This window comes from Coccinella septempunctata (assembly GCF_907165205.1).
Source record: "Coccinella septempunctata chromosome 6 unlocalized genomic scaffold, icCocSept1.1 SUPER_6_unloc_1, whole genome shotgun sequence".
NCBI lineage: Eukaryota > Metazoa > Arthropoda > Insecta > Coleoptera > Coccinellidae > Coccinella > Coccinella septempunctata.
This window is the reverse complement of record NW_025408027.1, coordinates 15,001-22,500: the sequence shown is the minus strand read 5'-3', so window position 1 is coordinate 22,500 and position 7,500 is coordinate 15,001. Positions and strand designations below refer to the sequence as shown.

Sequence of the window (7,500 nt, the reverse complement as noted above, 5' to 3'; positions counted from 1 at the left end):
TAATGCATCGACTGTTTCTACGAAATCACGTCAAGCCCATCACTGCGGGGATCCGATTCGAGCCTACCAACCAGAACAGCAACTTCATCCTTGAAAAAGAAATCCGCCACAACTGGCCAGCATGACCCATTCTCCATCCCTTTACATATATGTCAGGAGGACATGGGATAACCCTCCAGAAGCACATTTACATACAAATTCATCAGATCCGGGGCGATTTGCCTCGGATCGCATCGAATATCTCTAATCGTATCAGTCTCACACTCGTAATATGTCCGAAGGTCTCTCATACATAAGTTTCGAATGCACCTTTCGTAATAATAACAGCTTATTACACGAAGACATAAACGAAACTATGCATCGGAACAACCATCTACGGTCTCCCATCCGAGCGAAACTTTTCGACGTTAAGCATCGTTATGTGTTCGAGTCGGACCGCTCTGCCTACATATGCCAGGAGAGCATGGGATAACCCTCCAGAAGCCCGCGCCAATTTTCAGGGTCCGAACAAGTTTCTTATATGAAGCGTGACCTATGGTTTTTATCGTTGATTTGGGTTGGTATAGGTACGATACTACCTCCTGAGAAGTTTTTCGAACATTCCTTCGGTAGTTTTTGAAATATAAGGAAATCATGTCTCCGAACCTCACATTTTACTATATGTGGAATTTTCAGAGTCCGAACGACTTTCTTATATGAAGCGTGACCTATGGTTTTTATCGTCGATTTGGGTTGAGTTAGGTGAGATACTACTTCCTACGAAGTTTCCCGTTCGTATCTGTCCTAATTTTTGAAAAAAAGAAAATTTTGTCTCCGAACCTCACATTTTACTATATGTGGAATTTTCAGAGTCCGAACGACTTTCTTATATGAAGCGTGACCTATGGTTTTTATCGTCGATTTGGGTTGAGTTAGGTGAGATACTACTTCCTACAAAGTTTCCCGTTCATACCTTCCCTAGTTTTTGAAAAAATGAAAATTATGTCTCCGAACCTCACATTTTACTATATGTGGAATTTTCAGAGTCCGAACGACTTTCTTATATGAAGCGTGACCTATGCTTTTTATCGTCGATTTGGGTTGAGTTAGGTGAGATACTACTTCCTACGAAGTTTCCCGTTCGTATCTGTCCTAATTTTTGAAAAAAAGAAAATTATGTCTCCGAACCTCACATTTTACTATATGTGGAATTTTCAGAGTCCGAACGACTTTCTTATATGAAGCGTGACCTATGGTTTTTATCGTCGATTTGGGTTGAGTTAGGTGAGATACTACTTCCTACGAAGTTTCCCGTTCGTATCTGTCCTAATTTTTGAAAAAAAGAAAATTATGTCTCCGAACCTCACATTTTACTATATGTGGAATTTTCAGAGTCCGAACGACTTTCTTATATGAAGCGTGACCTATGCTTTTTATCGTCGATTTGGGTTGAGTTAGGTGAGATACTACTTCCTACGAAGTTTTCCGTTCATACCTTCCCTAGTTTTTGAAAAAATGAAAATTATGTCTCCGAACCTCACATTTTACTATATGTGGAATTTTCAGAGTCCGAACGACTTTCTTATACGAAGCGTGACCTATGCTTTTTATCGTCGATTTGGGTTGAGTTAGGTGAGATACTACTTCCTACGAAGTTTTCCGTTCATACCTTCCCTAGTTTTTGAAAAAATGAAAATTATGTCTCCGAACCTCACATTTTACTATATGTGGAATTTTCAGAGTCCGAACGACTTTCTTATACGAAGCGTGACCTATGCTTTTTATCGTCGATTTGGGTTGACTTAGGTGAGATACTACTTCCTAGGAAGTTTTCCGTTCATACCTTCCCTAGTTTTTGAAAAAATGAAAATTATGTCTCCGAACCTCACATTTTACTATATGTGGAATTTTCAGAGTCCGAACGACTTTCTTATACGAAGCGTGACCTATGCTTTTTATCGTCGATTTGGGTTGAGTTAGGTGAGATACTACTTCCTACGAAGTTTCCCGTTCATATCTTCCCTAATTTTTGAAAAATAAGAAAATTATGTCTCCGAACCTCACATTTTACTATATGTGGAATTTTCAGAGTCCGAACGACTTTCTTATATGAAGCGTGACCTATGCTTTTTATCGTCGATTTGGGTTGAGTTAGGTGAGATACTACTTCCTACGAAGTTTTCCGTTCATATCTTCCCAAATTTTTGAAAAAAAGAAAATTATGTCTCCGAACCTCACATTTTACTATATGTGGAATTTTCAGAGTCCGAACGACTTTCTTATATGAAGCGTGACCTATGCTTTTTATCGTCGATTTGGGTTGAGTTAGGTGAGATACTATTTCCTACGATGTTTTCCGTTCATATCTTCCCTAGTTTTTGAAAAAATGAAAATTATGTCTCCGAACCTCACATTTTACTATATGTGGAATTTTCAGAGTCCGAACGACTTTCTTATATGAAGCGTGACCTATGGTTTTTTTCGTCGATTTTAGTGTAATTAGGTGAGATACTACTTCCTACGAAGTTTCCCGTTCATATCTTCCCTAATTTTTGAAAAAATGAAAATTATGTCTCCGAACCTCACATTTTACTATATGTGGAATTTCCAGAGTCCGAACGACTTTCTTATATGAAGCGTGACCTATGCTTTTTATCGTCGATTTGGGTTGACTTAGGTGAGATACTACTTCCTAGGAAGTTTTCCGTTCATACCTTCCCTAGTTTTTGAAAAAATGAAAATTATGTCTCCGAACCTCACATTTTACTATATGTGGAATTTTCAGAGTCCGAACGACTTTCTTATATGAAGCGTGACCTATGGTTTTTATCGTCGATTTGGGTGTAATTAGGTGAGATACAACTTCCTACGAAGTTTCCCGTTCATACCTTCCCTAATTTTTGAAAAAATGAAAATTATGTCTCCGAACCTCATATTTTACTATATGTGGAATTTTCAGAGTCCGAACGACTTTCTTATATGAAGCGTGACCTATGCTTTTTATCGTCGATTTGGGTTGACTTAGGTGAGATACTACTTCCTAGGAAGTTTTCCGTTCATACCTTCCCTAGTTTTTGAAAAAATGAAAATTATGTCTCCGAACCTCACATTTTACTATATGTGGAATTTTCAGAGTCCGAACGACTTTCTTATATGAAGCGTGACCTATGGTTTTTATCGTCGATTTGGGTGTAATTAGGTGAGATACAACTTCCTACGAAGTTTCCCGTTCATACCTTCCCTAATTTTTGAAAAAATGAAAATTATGTCTCCGAACCTCACATTTTACTATATGTGGAATTTTCAGAGTCCGAACGACTTTCTTATATGAAGCGTGACCTATGCTTTTTATCGTCGATTTGGGTTGAGTTAGGTGAGATACTACTTCCTACGAAGTTTTCCGTTCATATCTTCCCAAATTTTTGAAAAAAAGAAAATTATGTCTCCGAACCTCACATTTTACTATATGTGGAATTTTCAGAGTCCGAACGACTTTCTTATATGAAGCGTGACCTATGCTTTTTATCGTCGATTTGGGTTGACTTAGGTGAGATACTACTTCCTAGGAAGTTTTCCGTTCATACCTTCCCTAGTTTTTGAAAAAATGAAAATTATGTCTCCGAACCTGACATTTTACTATATGTGGAATTTTCAGAGTCCGAACGACTTTCTTATACGAAGCGTGACCTATGCTTTTTATCGTCGATTTGGGTTGAGTTAGGTGAGATACTACTTCCTACGAAGTTTTCCGTTCATACCTTCCCTAGTTTTTGAAAAAATGAAAATTATGTCTCCGAACCTCACATTTTACTATATGTGGAATTTTCAGAGTCCGAACGACTTTCTTATATGAAGCGTGACCTACGGTTTTTTTCGTCGATTTTAGTGTAATTAGGTGAGATACTACTTCCTACGAAGTTTCCCGTTCATATCTTCCCTAATTTTTGAAAAAATGAAAATTATGTCTCCGAACCTCACATTTTACTATATGTGGAATTTCCAGAGTCCGAACGACTTTCTTATATGAAGCGTGACCTATGCTTTTTATCGTCGATTTGGGTTGAGTTGGGTGAGATACTACTTCCTACGAAGTTTCCCGTTCATATCTTCCCTAATTTTTGAAAAATAAGAAAATTATGTCTCCGAACCTCACATTTTACTATATGTGGAATTTTCAGAGTCCGAACGACTTTCTTATATGAAGCGTGACCTATGCTTTTTATCGTCGATTTGGGTTGAGTTAGGTGAGATACTACTTCCTACGAAGTTTTCCGTTCATATCTTCCCTAATTTTTGAAAAAAAGAAAATTATGTCTCCGAACCTCACATTTTACTATATGTGGAATTTTCAGAGTCCGAACGACTTTCTTATATGAAGTGTGACCTATGCTTTTTATCGTCGATTTGGGTTGAGTTAGGTGAGATACTACTTCCTACGAAGTTTTCCGTTCATACCTTCCCTAGTTTTTGAAAAAATGAAAATTATGTCTCCGAACCTCACATTTTACTATATGTGGAATTTTCAGAGTCCGAACGACTTTCTTATATGAAGCGTGACCTACGGTTTTTTTCGTCGATTTTAGTGTAATTAGGTGAGATACTACTTCCTACGAAGTTTTCCGTTCATATCTTCCCTAATTTTTGAAAAAAAGAAAATTATGTCTCCGAACCTCACATTTTACTATATGTGGAATTTTCAGAGTCCGAACGACTTTCTTATATGAAGTGTGACCTATGCTTTTTATCGTCGATTTGGGTTGAGTTAGGTGAGATACTACTTCCTACGAAGTTTTCCGTTCATACCTTCCCTAGTTTTTGAAAAAATGAAAATTATGTCTCCGAACCTCACATTTTACTATATGTGGAATTTTCAGAGTCCGAACGACTTTCTTATATGAAGCGTGACCTACGGTTTTTTTCGTCGATTTTAGTGTAATTAGGTGAGATACTACTTCCTACGAAGTTTCCCGTTCATATCTTCCCTAATTTTTGAAAAAATGAAAATTATGTCTCCGAACCTCACATTTTACTATATGTGGAATTTCCAGAGTCCGAACGACTTTCTTATATGAAGCGTGACCTATGCTTTTTATCGTCGATTTGGGTTGAGTTGGGTGAGATACTACTTCCTACGAAGTTTCCCGTTCATATCTTCCCTAATTTTTGAAAAATAAGAAAATTATGTCTCCGAACCTCACATTTTACTATATGTGGAATTTTCAGAGTCCGAACGACTTTCTTATATGAAGCGTGACCTATGGTTTTTATCGTCGATTTGGGTGTAATTAGGTGAGATACAACTTCCTACGAAGTTTCCCGTTCATACCTTCCCTAATTTTTGAAAAAATGAAAATTATGTCTCCGAACCTCATATTTTACTATATGTGGAATTTTCAGAGTCCGAACGACTTTCTTATATGAAGCGTGACCTATGCTTTTTATCGTCGATTTGGGTTGACTTAGGTGAGATACTACTTCCTAGGAAGTTTTCCGTTCATACCTTCCCTAGTTTTTGAAAAAATGAAAATTATGTCTCCGAACCTCACATTTTACTATATGTGGAATTTTCAGAGTCCGAACGACTTTCTTATATGAAGCGTGACCTATGGTTTTTATCGTCGATTTGGGTGTAATTAGGTGAGATACAACTTCCTACGAAGTTTCCCGTTCATACCTTCCCTAATTTTTGAAAAAATGAAAATTATGTCTCCGAACCTCACATTTTACTATATGTGGAATTTTCAGAGTCCGAACGACTTTCTTATACGAAGCGTGACCTATGCTTTTTATCGTCGATTTGGGTTGAGTTAGGTGAGATACTACTTCCTACGAAGTTTCCCGTTCATATCTTCCCTAATTTTTGAAAAATAAGAAAATTATGTCTCCGAACCTCACATTTTACTATATGTGGAATTTTCAGAGTCCGAACGACTTTCTTATACGAAGCGTGACCTATGCTTTTTATCGTCGATTTGGGTTGAGTTAGGTGAGATACTACTTCCTACGAAGTTTTCCGTTCATACCTTCCCTAGTTTTTGAAAAAATGAAAATTATGTCTCCGAACCTCACATTTTACTATATGTGGAATTTTCAGAGTCCGAACGACTTTCTTATACGAAGCGTGACCTATGCTTTTTATCGTCGATTTGGGTTGACTTAGGTGAGATACTACTTCCTAGGAAGTTTTCCGTTCATACCTTCCCTAGTTTTTGAAAAAATGAAAATTATGTCTCCGAACCTCACATTTTACTATATGTGGAATTTTCAGAGTCCGAACGACTTTCTTATACGAAGCGTGACCTATGCTTTTTATCGTCGATTTGGGTTGAGTTAGGTGAGATACTACTTCCTACGAAGTTTTCCGTTCATATCTTCCCTAATTTTTGAAAAAATGAAAATTATGTCTCCGAACCTCACATTTTACTATATGTGGAATTTTCAGAGTCCGAACGACTTTCTTATATGAAGCGTGACCTATGCTTTTTATCGTCGATTTGGGTTGAGTTAGGTGAGATACTACTTCCTACGAAGTTTTCCGTTCATACCTTCCCTAGTTTTTGAAAAAAAAAATTATATTTCTTCATAAAATTGCATGTTTATATACATTCATATAATTTTATGATGTGAACGTTCAATGGAGAAATGTCTGAACCTCTTTAATTGTAATATTTTCAACCTGACCAAGTGCGGAAAGCAAAAAAAAAAAGCTTACAGCACGCGGTGTTCCCAAGCGGTCACCCATCCAAGTACTAACCGCGCCCGACGCTGCTTGGCTTCAGTGTTCTGACGAGAACTGGCATTGTCAGCGTGGTATGGCCGTAAACGATGGGATTATGTGTTCTTTCCATGTGAACAATTATTGCAATCTGTGAAGATCATGAAAGAAGGCTCATAAAAAAATAACAACACGAAGATAAGCTGGTTTTGTATAATATCACATATATATCGACTTCCGCGTCATCGTCATATGGGGATGCCAGTCTCGCATATAGTCCTTGTTTTGCTATTGCGTCTAATATTTATCGAAAACGGCCGTAAAAGAGTGAATTCTACTACCGCCGTTTACCCGCTCGTATTTACATGTCCTATATTAAGTGAGGGAATTCTACTACCGCCGTTTACCCGCTCCTGTTTACATAGCTTATATTAAGTGAGCGAATTCTACTACCGCCGTTTACCCGCTCGTATTTACATGTCCTGTATTAAGTGAGTGAACTCTACTACCGCCGTTTACCCGCTCCTGTTTACATAGCTTATATTAAGTGAGCGAATTCTACTACCGCCGTTTACCCGCTCGTATTTACATGTCCTATATTAAGTGAGGGAATTCTACTACCGCCGTTTACCCGCTCCTGTTTACATAGCTTATATTAAGTGAGCGAATTCTACTACCGCCGTTTACCCGCTCGTATTTACATGTCCTGTATTAAGTGAGTGAACTCTACTACCGCCGTTTACCCGCTCCTGTTTACATGTCCTATATTAAGTGAGGGAATTCTACTACCGCCGTTTACCCGCTCC

General features: G+C 37.7%; 1 non-coding gene across 1 annotated transcript; it reads right to left on the bottom strand.

Annotated features, from left to right (window-relative positions):
- Positions 1-6,684: 6,684 nt before the first annotated feature.
- Positions 6,685-6,803, bottom strand: LOC123322477. Its single transcript, XR_006539124.1, has one exon. It is a non-coding gene; the product is annotated as a 5S ribosomal RNA (ribosomal RNA).
- Positions 6,804-7,500: the final 697 nt, after the last annotated feature.